Source organism: Gorilla gorilla, chromosome 4, assembly GCF_029281585.2.
Source record: "Gorilla gorilla gorilla isolate KB3781 chromosome 4, NHGRI_mGorGor1-v2.1_pri, whole genome shotgun sequence".
Taxonomy (NCBI): domain Eukaryota; kingdom Metazoa; phylum Chordata; class Mammalia; order Primates; family Hominidae; genus Gorilla; species Gorilla gorilla.
In genome coordinates this window covers 46,184,792-46,203,505 of record NC_073228.2, presented here as the reverse complement: position 1 = coordinate 46,203,505, position 18,714 = coordinate 46,184,792, and the positions used below count along the sequence as shown (strand labels likewise).

Sequence of the window (18,714 nt, the reverse complement as noted above, 5' to 3'; positions counted from 1 at the left end):
GGCCTGTGGCTCAGAGCCAGCTTTGGCATTGCTGCCTGCCATCTGGCCAGGCCCCAGTGGCTCAGCTGGATGGGGGCCAGCACCTTCCAGGCATGCCTGAGCCAGGGAAGTGCTGACCAGGGATCAGCCCACTGGCTACACAGCAGCAGCTCATTCCAGAAGAGGAAGGCCTCATGCCCACCCCTTCCCGAGTCCCTCCTTCATGAGAGGACTGGTCTGAGCCTGGCTAGATGGTTCTGTTCCCCTGGGGTTGGGGCAAGGGGGTGATAATGGCTCAGGTTATGGTTCCCACCTGCAGACCAGCTGCAAGAGGAGCACAGAGGGCTCCTAAGTCATGTGGCGAGGAGGGGAGGGAAAGGAGGTGTTACCTGGGAGACGGGGATTCATTAGCTGCATACAGCCTGGTAGAACTCATGAGGACACAGAGGGAGGATGGGCATCAGTCCATGGTGAAGGAAGTAGGTGGCTATGCTGAGGATCTCCCATTCCCCTCCACATCCACCCTTCACCCTCCCCATCTGCTCTGTGCTCAGGGCTGTCTAAGGTCTCCGTCACCTTCCCACTCTGGCTGGGCTCAGCCAATAGGAAGCCCAGGCTGGAGCAAGGAGGGTGAGGTTGGGTACTTATCCCTCCAACTCTCTCCCTGTGGGTTGGCCATGGGCTGGCTGTGTCCCTTGACTGAGGTCCTTGCGGCTCCCGTGGCAGCCTCTCTCCATGGCTCTTCTACCGGGTGTGGTAACCCCTCCCTCCCCTTTTTCTTTTGGACCTAACAATGGTCACAGCTGAGTTCCCACTGGCCTCAAGATGTTGCATGTCCCCTTGAGGTCTCCCCACCTTGTGCACATATTTGTAAATAGTCCCTGTAACAAGACCTTCTCAAATTATCCAGATACTAGTGGGCTTGGGCCATCGCTTCCCGCTAAGACCTTGGCGACTGCAGGCTGCTTGGGAGCTGAGTTTGCAAATGCTAGTGCATGATGAGGCTTTCCTTGCCTGTGATTCCAGCAAACTGGAGGGATGGGGAGGCCACCCCAGGGGGCCTGATGGGACAGTCCCAAGGCAAGGGGGTGAAGGTAGGATGGGAGTCACCCCAAATAAATTAGCATAGATCCCCGTGGAGGAAATGCAGGTGGAGGACTTATTGATAGGGGTGTCACAGAGGAGACCTGGGAGTCTCCCCTCACGGGAAGGATGCTGTTATGGGGTGAAAGAGGCAGGAGGCAGAGAGGCTCAAGGAAGAAAAGCAGCAAAGGTGAAGCTCTGGCCATGCCTCTCCAGCCGTGCCAACTATACAGAGGGGGAGTGGTGTGGTGCAGACTCCAGAGGTGCGTCCACGCAGGCTGCAGAAGGAACATGTTCTCTGGAGCTTAACAGCACTGGGGGCCCTGAGCCTCTGGCTGCTGTATTCCTACGGTGACTCTCCCTGGCTGGAACAGAACCTCTGTCCACCCCTCCTTCCCAGCCTTGCTCCGGGTCCTCCTGCTGGGAGTCAGAGTGAATCCTGTGCACTCCCAAGCCCCCTGCTCTGGGGCTTTTCCTCAAGCTCTGCCTGGAGTACCCTTCCTTCCTTCTCTTCTGGATTGTCACACACTCCAGGCCCCCCACTCTCATGCATCAGCTCCCACCTTTTTTAGGGTTGTATCCCCAAATCTGCCTGCCAGACCTGACCCAGCCATCCCCTTGCTGTGTGGCCTTGGGCACATCATGTCTTCTGGATCTCGGTTTCCTGGTCTGTGAAATAGCAGTGGTGCTGAGAGGTAATTAGGGGACCTCTCCTGTCCCTTTCAGACTTGGATGAATCCACAGACCTAAGTCCTTTGTCCTACTAATAAAAGATGAAAGACGCATGCTTCTCTCATTCATCTTTGTGTTCTCCACAGCACCCTGTAGAGGGCCCCACCAGAAGGACTGGATGGATGGTAAATCTTTCTAGAGTGACCAGGGGCCATTCATTCCTTGGCCCTAATGTGTCCAGAGCTTTTTCCTTCCAGTGGGTTTGTGGTGTCGCTGACTTCAAGAATGAAGCTGTGGACCTTCGCGGTGAGTGTTACAGCTCTTAATGGTGGCACAGACCCAAAAATAGTGAGCAGCAGCAAGATTTATCGTGAAGAGCGGAAGAGTGAAAGAAGGAAGCTTCCACAGCGTGGAAGGAGACCCGAGCTGGTTGCCACTACTGGCTGGTGGGGGGGAGGGATTGGGGGCAGGGGGGAGGTGACCAGCTTTTATTCCCTTATTTGTCCCCACCCATGTCCTGCTGATTGGTCCATTTTACAGAATGCCGATTGGTCCATTTTACAAACCTCTAGCTAGCTACATAGCACTGATTGGTGCATTTTTACAGAGCATGGATTGGTACATTTTACAAACCTCTAGCTAGCTACAGAGCACCGATTGGTGCATTTTTACAGAGCACTGATTGGTGCATTTTACAAACCTCTTATAAGACAGAAAAGTTCTCCAAGTCCCCATTAGAATTAGGAAGTCCAGCTGGCTTCACCTCTCACTAAGTTGATAAAAATATCCCCTGGGAACCTGACATCATTTCTTCCTATTTCCTGGCATGTTCTCATTTATAACCTGGTCTCCTGAGTGGACTGCCCCTGAGAGGTACATCCAGGACTAGCAATAATAGTTACCCTTTAAACGAGAGACTGCCCCACAGTTACCTCTGGGGTGGGAGCCTGGAAGGAATAAAAGGTGTTCATTTTATTCCCTTTGGATTTTTTTTATACCACACGTTATTATTGTAATATGAAAGAGTCTCTTTAGAAAAAAAGTTATACACAAAGACTGATAATTTGGGTTGCTTCCAAAGAGGGGAACTGGGTAGCTAATGATTGAGGCAGGGTGAGGACCAGGGAGGAGACTCACTGGTCAACTTATGTCCTTTGGTACCTCTGGAATTTGTACCATGCACATTCATCATCTACCAAGAAAATAAATGTGGGCTGGGCGTGGTGGCTCATGCCTGTAGTCCCAGCACTTTGGGAAGCTGAGGCGGGCAGATCACTTGAACACAGGAGTTTCAGACCAGCCTGGGCAATATGGTAAGCCTCTGTCTTAAAAAAAAAAAAAAAATAGTATCCAGTCATGGGGGTGCACATCTGTGGTCCCAGCTACTTGGGAGGCTGAGGTCAGAGGATTGCTTGAGCCTGAGAGATCAAGGCTGCAGTGAGCCAAGATCATGCCACTGCACTCCAGCCTGGGTGACAGAGTGAGACCCTGTCTCAAAATGGTAAATAAATAAAAATAAATAAATAAATGCAAATTTATGAACTCACCAGCTTGTGTATAGTCCTTCTATAGAGATGAAGCACTTTGACACATAATAGCTCACTTTATCCTCCTCATGCCCCTAGGTAAGTGCTATGATTAATCCTATTTTCAGATGAGGAAACTGAAGCTCATAGAAGATGAAAGGTTTGCCCAGAGTTTCCTAGTTGGTGTGATGTGGCATTGAGGCTCACACTCTGGATTTCTGATCCTGAAGCAGGCTGCTGATAAGGTTTAGCTTGTCAAATATATTTCCATTAAAAAAAATGAATTGACATTTTGATGTACGACTCAGTCTTTGGAAGGTTTGTTTATTGTGAGTCGAATTCCCATTAAAGGCAACTGAAACAACAGAGCTCCCCATGCTGCAAAGCTGAGGCCCAGACACGGGGCTGAGGAGGCCCCACCAAACCACATATATGAGGGGCCTCCTCAGCCACCCGTCCCATCTCAACTCCTCACCTGGACTCGAGGCTCCTCAACTTCTTTGGAAATTTTGCCTTAAACCTCACTCCCTCTAGGAAGCCTTCACCAGTGCCTCCTGTGGGCCTCTCCCTTGCTCAAAGCAAGGTCTAAAGCCCGTTTTCTCTGCTACATTCTCAACAGTCTTGTTCACAGCTACACTCCTGCACACCTCACACTGGGCCCGGCACACAGCAGGAGCTTAATGGATACTCACCAAATGAATGAGTAAACCAATGGCCAGGACTCTGCTCCTGCCAGGCTACCCTGCTTGTCTCCTTTCTCTGTGATCTGTGCCAATCACACCCCTTATTGGGAAGCAGAGGGGCGGCCACAGGGGATGGCTTAGCACCCCCAGCCCCTGAGGAGTCCGTGCCTGCCAGCTCCATCCGAGGATGGGTGTGGGGAACCAGCTGCCAGTCTCATTAACAGATGAGTGTCCTGAGCTCTGATGGGTGGAAGGGGGGAGTGTCGCAGGAAGGAGGGGGCTGTAGAGGCCTCAAGTGGCTCCTTGGCCATCTCTGAGCAGCGCAGACTCTGATATTAAGCAGAGCTGTGTGGAAATTACTCATTTCTGCATCTCCGCCGCCCCTCATTTCTCTGTGCTCATCAGCACATTGCCTCGCCGACCTCCCCTGCCACTTCTCAGAGGAAGACAGGAGGAGCTGGGGGGAGACTGAGTTCCATCCTCTTTGGAGCTTGTTCAGATTTTCAATGAGCTGCAGACCCCCTCATATCCCGTCATATCCTGCCACCCGCTGTCACCATCACAGCCACCCTGACCACCTTCCTTCCCCAAAACGTCCCCTCCCTGCTGATCGATCTCCACCTCTCTTCCAGCCTCCCTTCCTCCCTGTCTCTGCCCCTCCCCCTCAGCTCAGCAGCAGGATTTCTGCTCCACTGTGAATTGCAGAATTCCTAAGCCCTGGGAAAGCCCAGCCCCACTAATGAGCTAAAGCTGACCTTGTCTCCAGGCCGCAGCAGCTGAATGTATTAACCCCTCACTCCAGCAGAGACCTCATTGACTTCCAACCACTTTTGCATCATTGTGCAGTCAGTCCAATTGAGCCGTTTATTGGGCACCTACTATAGACAAGGCCCTTGGGGCAGGGTTGGGGGTGCTGGGGACAAGGTCCTTTCACTTGTGGAGCTGCAACCTTGCAGGAATAGCTATAGCATCAGCGGCTCTGTGACAGAGGAAAGGTTGCTGCTGTGAATCAAGGACACTGGACTCTGGTCCGAGTCTGGCCACCAACTGGCTGCATGACCTTGATCCAGTCCCTTCCTCCCTCTGGACCTTGGTACTTCTATCTGCAAATAAGGGGTGGAACTTGTTCAGTATTTTCCAAACTGCAGTTTGCAACCCATTACAGGATGGGGAGATAAATTTAGTGTCAGAACCAAAATTCAAAGAAAGAAAAAAACTTTAAGCAACTGCATCAGAGCACGGCACACAATAGAGGTAAGTATTACACAAAGAAACTTACTGGGCTGACACGGTGGCTCATGCCCGCAACCCCAGAGCAGTTTGGGAGGTCGAGGTGGGCAGATCGCTTGAGCTCAGGAGTTCAAGACCAGCCTGGGTAATGTTGTGAAATCCCATCTCTGAAAAAATATAAAAATTAGCCAGTTGTGGTGGTGCATGCCTGTAGTCCAAGCTACTTGAGAGGCTGAGGCAGGAGGATCGCTTGAGTTCAGGAGATTGAGGCTGCAGTGAGTTGAGATTGTGCCACTGCACTCCAGCCTGGGTGACAGAGTGAGGCCCTGTCTCAAAAACAAACAAACAAACAAACAAAAAAAAAAAAAAAACTTCTTTTGGCTGCACATCTCTGTGTACATGTTTCCACAGGTACCTGCATATATGTGTACGTGTGTCTATTTGTGTCTATGGTTGAGTGTGGACTATATGTATATGCACATGTGTTTTATGCACTTGTGTGTCTCTGTGTGTGTGTGTGTGTGTGCTGGGTCACAACAGAGTGGATTTCTTACGATGAGTCACAGTCAAAATATCTTGGGAAACGCTGTTGTACCTGGTCCCTAAGATTCTTCTAGTTCCAAAACTACATCGTTTCAAATGCTGTTAGAAGAGGGACACTGAGGGGCTCATTCTAGCCACGAGATAGGGAAAACTTCATTAAAGAGTTGGTGGCACTTGTACTTTCTTTTTTTTCTTTTTTCTTTCTTTTTTTTTTTTTGAGACGGAGTCTTGCTCTGTCGCCCAGGCTGGAGGACAGTGGCGCCATCTCGGCTCACTGCAAGCTCCACCTACTGGGTTCACGCCATTCTCCTGCCTCAGCCTCCGGAGTAGCTGGGACTACAGGCACCCGCCACCACACCTGGCTAATTTTTTGTATTTTTAGTAGAGATGGGGTTTCACCGTGTTAGCCAGGATGGTCTCAATCTCCTGACCTTGCGATCCGCCTGCCTCGGCCTCCCAGAGTGCTGAGATTACAGGTGTGAGCCACTGCACCCGGTCCATTTGTACTTTAAAAGATGAGCAGGATTTCTACCAACATAGAAATGTAGGGGACAGAGGGGAGAGAGACAGAGGGGAGAAGGGGCAACAGCATTCCAGGTGGAGGCACCATTGTGAGCAAAGGCCGGGAGGTGGGACTGTGCTCCATCTGTTTGGGGAACAGTGAGGAGTCCTAGGACCCCAGGACAGGGGATGACGTTCTGAGATTGGAAAGCTGGGCTGGGGCCACGTCCTGTGGCGGCCCATGGCTTCCACTTGGGGGATTTCCACAGGGATGGTGGGAAGCCAGGTAAGGCTTTTGATATCCCAACAGCCCCAGGAGGAACCCCAGACTCCATGCTTCCCCCTGTCTTCCAGGAAAGGACTTCTAGACTAAGGAATGACTGATGGACAAGACTTCATGAACCACCTGTTTCATAGGGGTGGTGGGTGATTTATTACTGGCAAGTGGTTCTAAGGCAGAGGGTCTGACATAGGGCTGGGCTGCTTCTCTGTACGTGCTGACCACGCTCTGCGAGGGGGGTTGCACACCCACGTGTCAGCATTTCAGAGACTTTGACGCATGTGAGCATACTTGGGACAGAGTACTTGCCATTGTGAGGCTCACCATGCCTGAGGATCTAGACGGAAACAGATCAACTTATTGAATCCTTCGTTTGCAGATGAGGAAGCCGAAATCCAGAGATGTGACTGGCCCAAGGAGTCATGGGTGAGAACTTATTCCTCAGGCCATTAGATTCCCTAATGCTGCACCTTCGGGCCCCTTTGTGCTGCTGCTGGACGGGTGGGGATGCGAGAGGGTGCTGAAGAGGTGGTATTGGGAGGCCTCAGGAGGTGGCTGCCTACTCAAAAAGCCTTACTTGCTTTAAAACAGCTCAGGCCGGCTCCCGTCCCCCACAGAAGACCCCCACTCCCTACCCTGTGGGCAATTCCTTGACAGTCACATTAGTGAAGGCTGGGTTAACCCTTGATGCTCTGCCCTCCAGCACCAGGGCAGGACCTGGACACCAGGGTCATTCCCTCCCTGGCACCTATGGAGACTGGATGCTGAGGAGAGAAAGGTGAAGCCACAGCCAACTATTTTTAGTTCAAGAATTGGTTGCCAGGAACACTGAGCCAACTCCCTGCTGTATATTAGGGATGCAACAGCAGTGGTGTTGTTTGCAGGGTCTAATTGTGGGGATTTATTGTAACATGCAACTTGTCAGCCACTGCTCTGCCTAGGGCCCAGTCTCCTTGTCATCGGAATCTGAGCTATTTCCCAACTCCCTGGGTGCAGGGGAAGGAAATGGGGCAGAGAAGGAGCAGGAGTGTGCCCAGGGATCCTGGACAGCTCACAGCTGACCTTGCACCAAGAGTCGCTCTGCCCAGGAGGGGGCAGAGAGGAGAAAAGTGATGAGACTGGATTGGAAGCAAAGAGAGAGGGCCTGGGGCTGCCCATTGTTGGGCCCACAGGACTCAACCTTGACTTTCCTTGGGGCTTCAGATCTGGAAGAGGCTCAGTGGGAACAAGCTGAGAGCTTTTTCTCTTGTGCATGACAGTAGCATAGGAGGGCACCGGCCTGGGTAACAGCGGAGAGTTTTCAGTTAGATGGAAGGAGGACCTCCTTGACTTGAGGGTGGTCCTCCTTCCACCCTCAAGTCAAGGGTGGCAAGGAGGGGACAGTGTCTGGTCTCAGCAGTGGCAGTGGTCATCCTTCTGCCAAGGGAGGGGGAGAGATATGCAGACACCTAGCAAAGCCTACTATGTGCTGGGCACACCGTGCAGCACCCCGATGCAACCTTATTTAATCCTTTGCAAAGGGGGCCTCTGTCCCCATTGCATAGATGAGGAAACTGAGGCTTGGGTAGGTATTCACCTAAGGTCTCACAGCAGTAAGGAGGCTACAGCTGGGATTTTAACCCGAATGTGTCCAACTTCAGAGCTCTGCTCACCAACCATTATTGACTAGGACCCCAGGAACTGGAAGGAGGGGTCATCTTTCCCCTTGTTCCTGCATGCCTGGAATTCTGGGACAAAAAGACATTCAGCCAGCCAGCCAACAAACGCGCCAGGTACTGCGCCAGGCCCCTGGAATATAGGTACCCACCCAGGAAGAGCTGATGTGAAAAGGTCATTTCTTCCAGCCTCCTGCCTCATCTCCTCCTCTCCAAAAACCGTGGTCTGCATTTCAAATCACTCGAGAAAGGAAGGGCTGCAACTGTCCTTCTTCCCTTAAATAGTCAGGACTATTTAAGAAGCTTCTGATGTCTCAGGTAGGGGATAGGGGAAGGACGGCTTGGACTCTCAGCATCTTGGGGGAAGGCTGGACTCAGGCCTACTTTCCTTATTTAGAAACCCTGGAGTAATGATGCAGAACCACCTTATGGGAGTGGTAAATGAGAAAGAGAAGGTTGAATGCCGCCAGCCATGGGTTCAACTTTCCCAAGACAAGCTAAAATTGGACTGATCATTATAGCAGGCACCCAGGTATATGATTATTCTTCATAATTTTTTTGAGTTGTATAGACTACATTTTAAATAGATAATGCAAACTTGCACATGATGCAAAAATCAAAAGGTGCATAGGAAATATCCTGAAAATCTCCCTCCCTTCCCTACTCCCAGCCACCTAATTCCTCTCTCCACAGGCTCCAAGGTTATCAGTTTCTTGGTAGATTTGCAGAGATCGTCGATCCAATAAATAAGCAATTACGGCTATATATTCTTTTTGTTTTATACAAACGTGCTCTTCTATACCTTGCTTTTTTACCCACTTAGCAATTTATCTTGGAGATTGTTCCAAATCAGTCCATAAAGAGTAGCCCCCTCCATTCCTTTTTAATGATTGCATAATATTCTGCCAGTTGAATGAACCCTGATCTGCCGAACTCATCCCCAGCAATGGGCATTTAGGTGTTTTCAATCTTTGGCTCTTAAAAGTAGTGCTGCCATAAATAACCTCATTCATAGATCATATGGCATATGAAAGGTTATATTTATGGCATAAATTCCCAGAAGTGGAGCTGCTGGCCCGTGAACACGTACATTTATAATTTTGATACTTATTGCTGAATCTTTCTCCAAATAGATTGCACCAATTTATACTGTCTTGAGTTTCCCCAGAAGCAGGACCTGTGAAAAAGATTCAAGGGCAGGTTGTTTATTTGGGAGGTAATCCCAGGAGGTCCCAGTAGGGAGGTGGGGAAGGGGGGCAGGGGAGGGAGGAAAGCCTGATGACTGGACCTTAATCCCATTGAGGAGCTCAGGGAGGCATGTGGGACCCCCAGCTCAGAGTCATCTCAGTGGAGGGCACGAGGGTAGGGCACTGGTGACATCTGCCATCCCCTCCTCTAGAAACATAGGGATCCCTGTTGCCCCACACCTTCACATTGGGAAAATCTGATCATCCTTCCCCTCACACCCCTCCCTGGGCCCCATCTCACCCCAGTGCATGGACAGCCTGTGAAGGGGGCTGCCCACCCCACGGCCCCGCCCCAGGCTGGCACCGATCACTCTGCCCCTGCAGGGTCCCTCCTAGCTGCTAAGCCCTGGGGAAGGTAGAGAGGCACATCTAGGGTCACAAGACCCTAAACGCCCTAAAAGGAAACTACCTGTGGCACAACCTTTGTGCCCGTCACCACCCACCCTCCAGGCATCACACAAAACATGCCCCCTCCAGAATTGTTTAACTGATCGAATATAAGATTCCGCCCTTGTCCCCCAGAAGCCACACCCTGCATGTGAACTCCATGTAGAGACAAGGCCACACTCACTGGGGGCACAGACATAGATGCTAGGAACCAACCCAGGCTGGGGCGAAGGCTCTGCAGGTGGGCAGAAGCAGGTCTAGGGGTGGTGTTGGCCCTCGGGGCCCCAGGACCCTCTTCCAGCTCCCTACATCTGCTTTCCCCACCCTGTCCCCACCAGGTTGGTTCAGAGCTCCAGGCTCCCCCTCCCCCAAGGCCCATGAGGAAGACTTGGGAGAAGTGGGTCCTTTAGGGGTCAGCCCTGGCCTCCTTGCTGACTAGGTTCTCTGTGGCCTCCTCTCATCTTTAAGATGCTATCCCTCCACCTACCTTATTTAACTGAGGGCTACTGTCCTCACTAGGGAACTAGCAGTCAGCTTATTTAACTGAGGGCTACTGCCCTCACTAGGGCACTAGCAGTCCGCTTACTGTCCTCACTAGGGCACTAGCAGTCAGAGACACAGAAGAATAAGAGAAAGCACAATCCTCTATGCAACTAGGCTCAGGGCAGGACCCTAGTTAGGGCCTATTAGCCCTTAAAGCAAACCTGCAGCTGCCAGTAACATAAATGTGGTGTTAATGTAGGAACAGAAATGGCCACCCTGACATCTGCTTAACCAAGGTGAGGTATTAGCTACAGTTTATCCCCACCTGAGTCCTTTCTTTACTTGACTGTTAACAGAAATGCTGAGAGAAAACCCAGCAATTGTGGCAGCCAGCTCAGGGTCAGGGAGCTGGAACCTAGGCTGGCACACACCACTGCCAAGCTTCGCTGGTGAACCCTGGGGCCAGGCCTGGTGGCTGCCTAGGTCTTAGTTTACTTCTTTATAAAATAAAGATCTTGGACTAATTCAGCTGATAAATGTGTTTTGAGGACCTATTACATGCCAGATGCTAGGGAAACAGTTGAGCAGCACATAATTCCTGCCCTCAAAGAGTTTTCTGTCTGGCGGGGATGGGCACAACCAGCCAACTCCATGTGAAGGAAACAGAATAAAGTGGTGTATAAGGGTCATGGAGGCACAGATAAAGATACTGGTTAATTTTCCCTGGGGGAAAAGTAGGGAAACACCACTCAGTGCCAAGGGCATTTGAAGTGGGCTTCAAAGGGTGAGTAGGAGTTTTCAAGAGAGACCTCAATGACCCTTTCAATCTTCCAGTGTGAATATTCTATTCTCTAGTCCACAGCAACATTTTTAAACTGCACTGTACAAAACTTTAGTATCTTCAAGATGCAAAGTAAGTGCTCTTAATTAAAAAAAGAAAAAGTTACATGATGGTAGAGGTTTGGGAAGCAGTGAGTCAAAATCAAATAGGTGTCCTTGCTGCAGGACTCCTCAGAGCGGCTCTTACCTGGAAGCCCCATCTCCCCTCAAGGGAGAGCAGAGCTGGACAGGAAGAGGAGCCCAGACCGGGAGAACACAGACTACCTCCACCTTTTCTCCCTCCCTCCCCCTTCCCTCTTCCTTCCTTTCCTCCCTGTCTTCTTTCCCTCCATTTAGCCATATACCCATCCATCCATCCATCCATCCATCCATCCATCTATCCATCCATCCATCATCTGTTACTACAAAGGGCCTTGAGTCCCTCCTCTGTACCAGTCACTGTATAATTAACAAGATGTCTGTTGCTAATGAAAGATTCCTCTCGGCCAGGCGTGGTGGCTCACGCCTGTAATCCTAACACTTTGGGAGGCCAAGGTGGGAGGATCACTTGAGCCCAGGAGTTGGAGACCAGCCTGGGCAACATAGTGAGAACTTGTCTCTTGAAAGAAAAAAAAAAAAAGATTTTTTCCTTTCCTTCCTGCCCCCATGATTTCTTTCTTTCTTCTCCCTTTATTCATTCCTTCTCCCCCTCACCTTCTCTAACTTTCTGGTCCCTGTCTCTCATTGGCATGCTCTGAGTGCTCATTACATCCAAATTCCAGCTCTGTCCCTCCTAAGGGGACTCGGCACAAGGAATTTCATGGGGAGCTTGATGCCCACTGCACTTGGTACACCAAGGAGAGCAGACAGGGGTAGGCTGCTCTGTTCTGAGGATAAGCCTTCTGGCAATTCAGTGCTCAGAAAGATGGAATGAAGGAGCAGGGACACAGGTGGACCCCGAGAAGGAAGTTAAACACCACCATGTGCTTACTATGTGCCAAGCACAGATTAGGCCTGCTGCGTATACCAGGTAATTTCCTTGGTCCCAAAATGCAGGGAAAGGAGTGTTATTGTCTAGATTATTACCTATGAGGAATCTGAGGCTCAGAGAGGTTACGCAATGGGTCCAAGGTCACACAGGAATGAATGGAGACCAGAGGCTATTGACCCCAAGTGCCTGCTTCTTGGAGGAGTGACACTGATGTAGTGATGGAGGGAGGCGGCAATGGGCTGGCCTGCTGGGGAGGCCCTTGACCTGAGGCCAAAGACAAGAGTGAGTCTATAGGCGGCTGGTCTGGCTGGGTCTGGGGCTAGCCGCCAGGATGGAGCACAGAGCCGAGACGGGAGGTGGGAAGGGGCTGCTGAACAAAGCTGCTGGCAAGAGGAGCAGGGAGGCTGGCTTCCCAGAAGTGGCTCATCAGATGCCCACGGACAAACGCTTCTGGCTAAGGGAGTGGAAGGAACACCTGGGAAAAGGCACCGAGACTGTGCATTGAAAGCTTATCTGCTTTATCTGCTGCAGGTTATGTTGTGTGTATTGATTTTCTCTTAATAAAATCCATTCCGATTTTTTTAAAAAAAGAATAATGACAATGGATGCCTGTGGAGACAGGAACCTGGGCAGAAATTGTTTAGTATTGGGCACAGCCCCTGGGAGGAAGGGGCGGCCCCTCCCCCCGGGGGGAGGAGGGCACTGTGGGTGGGTGAGCAGGCATGAAAAAGACACAGGGGCCAGAAAGGCAGAGCGGAGGTCTTCAGACTTCAGTCTCTGCCACTCCTTCGCTCCCATGAGCCCCCCTGAGTGGGAGCAGAGGCTTCTTCCCTCGGCCATGCCTCTGCTGGGATGTCTGCATGGACTCCAGGCTTCCCTTGGGTTACCCACCTTCCCCTGCCTGGTGCTGGGGCCTTTCCTTCACTGCCTGGCAGCTATTAGACCTGGGGAAGCCACATCACCTGTCTGATGCTTACCTTTCTAGCAAACCGGGATAATACCACTTTGTGGATGCCTTTGCCTACTCCATAGGAAGTTGTGATAACAGTTTAATTTAAAAAAAAAGAAAAAAGCATTTTGCAGAATCTAAGTCTCCCCCAGAGGCAAGGGAGGAGGACGAAAGGCCGTTGATACCCACCACTTTGCAGAACAGGCCTTCTCCCCAGTCAGATGCCCCCTCACTCACACGTGCCTCCTCCCTCTCCTTCGCACTGGTCCTCATCCTACCCACGTTCTGTTCTGGAAACAGGGTTGGAATTGGCAAGGTGGGACAGTGCCCTAGAGGGGCTGGCTAGTTTCTCTCTGGCCACCTGTCTGTAAATCAAGTAGCTACCACCACAGAGCCTGAGCCAGGGGAGAGTCGATTCTTCAGGAACAGGTAACTGAACTGTGACAATTTACCCATTGCTATTCTTAAACAGATTTTTTTTTTCTCATAAAGCAGAGACTTGTTAAAATAATGATACAAACACTGATCTAACTCCTCTCTTTTGCCCATTAAATTTAAGACAAGGTCTCATTGGAAGTGAGATTTAATGTAACCCAGATCTCTGAGTACAGATGGGGACCTTCCATCCAATAAAAACTGTTATAAATCGCTGCTTAACTCAATTCTGGCTTTTCCCTCAGCCTCTCTGGAAATCCTTTAGTTGTCAAAATTCATGGTTCTGGACCTATCCATAAACATTTGCAAACCATTTGCAATTTTTCTTTTTTAAAGGCCTTTTTGCAGACCTCTCCCCTGCCATGCCGACGGAGCCATTGACTTCTAATGATGTAGGCAGGACCTCACCTGCCTCCTCTGCACCTTGCTGATTCTTTCTTCCCAGGAAGAATTTGGCCTTTTAAAAAAAAATAAATAAATAATCATGTATCTGAAAGATCCATCATCCCAGGTATAGTCTCCTTTTAATCAAGAACACTCTCAGGTCCGTGTGATGGCTTCCTGTAAACAAGGCCCAAACCGCTTGTGCGGGGATGGACTGTTCTGCTTTGCCAGGTCTCTCGCACCACACTTTTTCTTTTTGAGACAGAGTCTCACTCTGTCACCGAGGCTGAAGTGCAGTGGTGTAATCTCGGCTCACTGCAACGTCCGCCTCCTGGGTTCAAGTGATTCTCCTGCCTCAGCCTCCTGAGTAGGTGGGACTACAAGTGCGTGCTACCATGCCTGGCTAATTTTTGTATTTTTAGTAGAGATGGGGTTTTGCCATGTTGTCCAGGCTGGTCTCGAACTCCCGGCCTCAGGTGATCCACCCGCCTTGGCCTCCCAAAGTGCTGAGATTATAGGCGTGAGCCACCGCCGGCCCAGCCTCACCAGACTACCCTCACGCCGTTGCCTCTTGTGTGCCTCTGCCCTGGAATGCCCCTCCCCATCATGCCTTCTTCAAGGCTCAGAAAAACATCACTTCCTGCACAGAGCTTTCCAGAACTTGACAACTTAGCATGAATTTCCTGTTGCGTCCCTTGACACTCTGCCAGTGATGTGGCCGAGGCATGAGCTGGTGCGGTGGCTCACACTTGTAATCCCAGCACTTTGGGAGGCCCAGGCAGACGGATCACCCGAGGTTGGGAGTTCGAGACCAGCCTGACCAACATGGGGAAACCCCATCTCTACTAAAAATACAAAATTAGCTGGGTGTGGTGGCACATGCCTGAAATCCCAGCTACTTGGGAGGCTGAGGCAGGAGAATTGCTTGAATCCAGGAGACGGAGGTTGTAGTGAGCCAAGATTGCGCCATTGCACTCCAGCCTGGGCAACAAGAGTGAAACTCCGTCACAAAAAAATAAAAATAAAGGCTGGGCACAGTGGCTCACACCTGTAATCCCAGCACTTTGGGAGGCTGAGGTGGGCAGATCACAAGGTCAGGAGATTGAGACCATCTGGCTAACATGGTGAAGTCCCGTCTCTACTAAAAATATAAAGAAAATTAGCTGGGTGTGGTAGCGGGCTCCTGTAGTCCCAGCTACTCACGAGGCTGAGGCAGGAGAACTGCTTGAACCTCGGAGGCGGAGCTTGCAGTGAGCAGAGATCGCGCCACTGTACTCCAGCCTGGGTGACAGAGTGAGACTCCATCTCAAAAAATAACATAACGTAACGTAACGTAACGTAACGTAACGTAACATAACATAACATAACATAACATAAAAATAAATATGAGCCATGTAATCAGCCTGATGGATGCCAAGGGCTGCCCATATGTCAGCTAATTGCAATGGCCCTGGCTATAGATATTTGTCTACCTGTGTTTCTCCCACTAGACCCTGAGCCCCTCAAAGACATGGGCCATGCCTCATTCATCTTGCAGCACAGCATCCATCAGGACAGCTCAGGGCCAACCTTAGCCATACAGCCTTCTTTGAATGTTCCAACCCTCCTGGTCCTTTCTGTTTCTCGAAACCCCAGTAGCATTCATTCTACCCCTCTGTATTCATTAGGATTATGTTTAGGTACACATAATAGAAAATCAAAATAGTGTGGCTTGAAGGAGATCACAGTTTGTTTCTCTTTCATGCGTCCCAGCAGGTAATTAAGAGATAATAGGGTGTGTCAACTTTAGGATCTCACATCTTATTGCTCTGCCAAGTGTGACTCCAACTTCATGATCCAAAAAGGCAGCACCCATGCTCCTGGCAGCCAATGGAGGAATAGACAGACACTGTCGCTTAAGGAAGGTTCTGGAGGCTTTCACAGGACCTTACCACTTACAGCCATTGGTCAGAACTTAGCCATATGGCCATACCTACCTGCAAAGGATGTTGGGAAATGTAGTGTCTAATCTGGGCAGCCATGTACTCAGCTAAAAGGGGAAAGCTGGGTACAGTGGCTCATGCCTGCAATCCCAGCTACTTCGGGGCTGAGGCAGGAGGATTGCTTGAGGCCAGGAGTTTGAGATCAGCCTGGGTAACATAGCAATCTCTAAAAATAAGTAAGTAAAAAGGGGGGAGAATGAATACTGGGGAACTACCAATGTCTACCATCCCCACACAATTTAACACTTAGTTTTCCTCTTCCTTTTTAAACAATTTTTAAAAATTTATTAGGATAACACACAATTTACCATCTTAACCATTTTCAAGCGTATAGTTCAGTAGCATCAAGTACATTCACATTGTTGTGCAACCACCTCCAGAACGCTTTGTATTTTTTTGAAATAGGGTCTTACTCCACTGCCCAGGCTGCAGCCTTGACCTCCTAGGCTCAAGCAATCCTTCCACCTCAGCCTCCCAAGTAGCTGGGACTATAGGCACAAGCCACCACGCCCAACCAATTTTTGTTGTTTTTGTTTGTTTGTTTTTTGAGACAGAGTCTTGCTCTGTCACCCAGGCTGGAGTGCAGTGGCGTGGTCTTGGCTCACTGTAACCTCCTCCTCCTGGGTTCAAGCGATTCTCCTGCCTCAGCCTCCCTAGTAGCTGGGATTACAGGCGGGTGCCACCACACCCAGCTATTTTTTTGTATTTTTAGTAGAAATGGGGTTTCACCATGTTGTCCAGGCTGGTCTCGAACTCCTGACCGTAGGTGATCCGCCCACCTCGGCCTCCCAAAGTGCTGGGATTACAGGCTTTTTTTGTATTTTTTGTAGACGCAGGGTTTTACCATGTTGCCCAGGCTGGTCTCAAACTCCTGAACTCAAGCAATCCTCTCACCTTGGTCTCCCAAAGTGCTAGGATTACATGAATGAGCCACCTCGCCCAGCCTCCAGAAAGCATTTTATCTTGCAAGACTGAAACTCTACACCCTATGCAAATAACTCCCCGTTCCCCCCTCCCCCAACCTCTGGCACCCACCATTCTACTTCTTTCTTTATGAATATGAGTACTCTAGGTACCTCATCTAAGTGGAATCATACAGTATTTGTCTTTTGTATTTGTCTTTAGCATAACGTCCTCAAGGTTCACCCAGGTTGTTGCGGGTGTTAAGAATTAATTTCACATAGTCCCGGGAGTGATTTCTGCTGTTCCCTGACATTGGAATTGCCTTCCTACTAGAATTAAAGATCTTCACTCATTTGACAAAATTGCGTTGAAGGATTAATATGTACCAACTGGAATGCCAGGTGCTGGGATGGAGGCTTGGGGCAAAGGCAACGTGTCATGCTCCTCTCTCCCCTATAACACCTTTCCAGGGTGGTATCGGTTCATATTGTTGCTTCATAAATATTTATTCAATGATTGGAAAGTCATGCTAGTCTACGATCTCGGTGGTTCTTCAGTGTTTTACATTGGGGACACTCAACCAGGGACCCCACAGATGATCTAACTCACTTTTTCTCATGCCTTCTACCTGGCTGGCTTTCAACTTTAGACCTCCTGTCTCTAGTCCCCTCCCATGTTGCCTGAAAGCCCTTTCACTCGTCTGTTCTCCACTGCAAGGAGAGAGGCCAGACTTCGCGTCTGCTGTCCACTGGGGCAGAGGAAGGGTCAGAGAGGCAGACGTGCCCTTTGGGGAGACCTCCCTCCCCCAGCCCATCTCCTCTCTCTGCCTTCTACTCTCAAAAGATGAGTGTATACTTCCAGGAGGTAGATTCTACTCTCAAAAGATGAGTGTAGACTTCCAGGAGGTAAATGTACCTGGCCTTGTACCCAAAAACATCTGGCCCTGTATCTGAATCCCATGAGGGAAGCTGTTAAAATAGAAACAAAGAAACAAAAACAGGGAAAACAAGATTCCTGGCCTTACTTCAAACCTATGGAATCAAAATTTCTGAGATGAGGGACCAGAAATCTGTTTTTTTTTTTTTTTTTTTTTTTTTGAGATGGGGTCTCGCTCTGTCACCCAGGCTGGAGTGCAGCGGTGCGATCTCAGCTCACTACAAGCTCTGCCTCCCGGGTTCACGCCATTCTCCTGCCTCAGCCTCCCAAGTAGCTGGGACTACAGGCACCCGCCACCACGCCCGGCTAATTTTTTTGTATTTTTAGTAGAGACGGGGTTTCACCGTGTTAGCCAGGATGGAAATCTTACTTTCCAAACAGTTCCCCTGCTGATTCCACTGCAGTCAGCCCGACACCGGGAACCACTAGAATACGGAGGAAGGAGTCTGTGGACCTGAACAGCCCTAGCTCTAACGTCAATTCCAGCACTTGTTTGCTGTGAAACCTTGGCCAAGTTACTTAACCTCTCCGAGCCTCATACCAATACCTGCCTTATAATGTGGTAGTGAGAATTACATAAAATGATGCATAGAAACTTTTTAGCACAGTGTCTGGCATGCCCAGACCCTAATAAATAGGGAGCTGATGTTGCAGTTATTATATCAATAATAATTATTATTACATCAATATTAATATCAGTAATTACATCAATAATTATTATTACATCAAAAATATCAATAATTGTTACATCAATAATTATCATATCAATAATAATTTATGTAAATATATATAGATATAATTTTATATATTATTATAGCAATAATAATAATTATTATTATTACTCAAACGCCTGAAACAGCCCACTCTGAGGACTGTAGTTCTGATGGTTCTGGTGCTGCTATCAGGCAAGGCCCTTAGAGTGTCTCAAGTTGGAAGCCAGCTAGATAAAAGACAGCAATGAGGCTATTTGCTAGATGCTGGGCTCAGTGATAGTTAAAGGTCCAGGGAGACCAGGGAGATGAAAGAAAGGGACTCGCCATGTTAGT

At 49.6% G+C, this 18,714-nt stretch overlaps 1 long non-coding RNA gene across 1 annotated transcript in view; it reads right to left on the bottom strand.

Annotated features, from left to right (window-relative positions):
• Positions 1-9,225: 9,225 nt before the first annotated feature.
• Positions 9,226-18,714, bottom strand: part of LOC134758429 (uncharacterized) — a 93,375-nt gene continuing 83,886 nt past the window's right edge. The window contains exon 6 of the long non-coding RNA XR_010133603.1: positions 9,226-9,329. This is a non-coding gene — a long non-coding RNA (uncharacterized lncRNA). The remainder of the gene's footprint in view (positions 9,330-18,714) is intronic.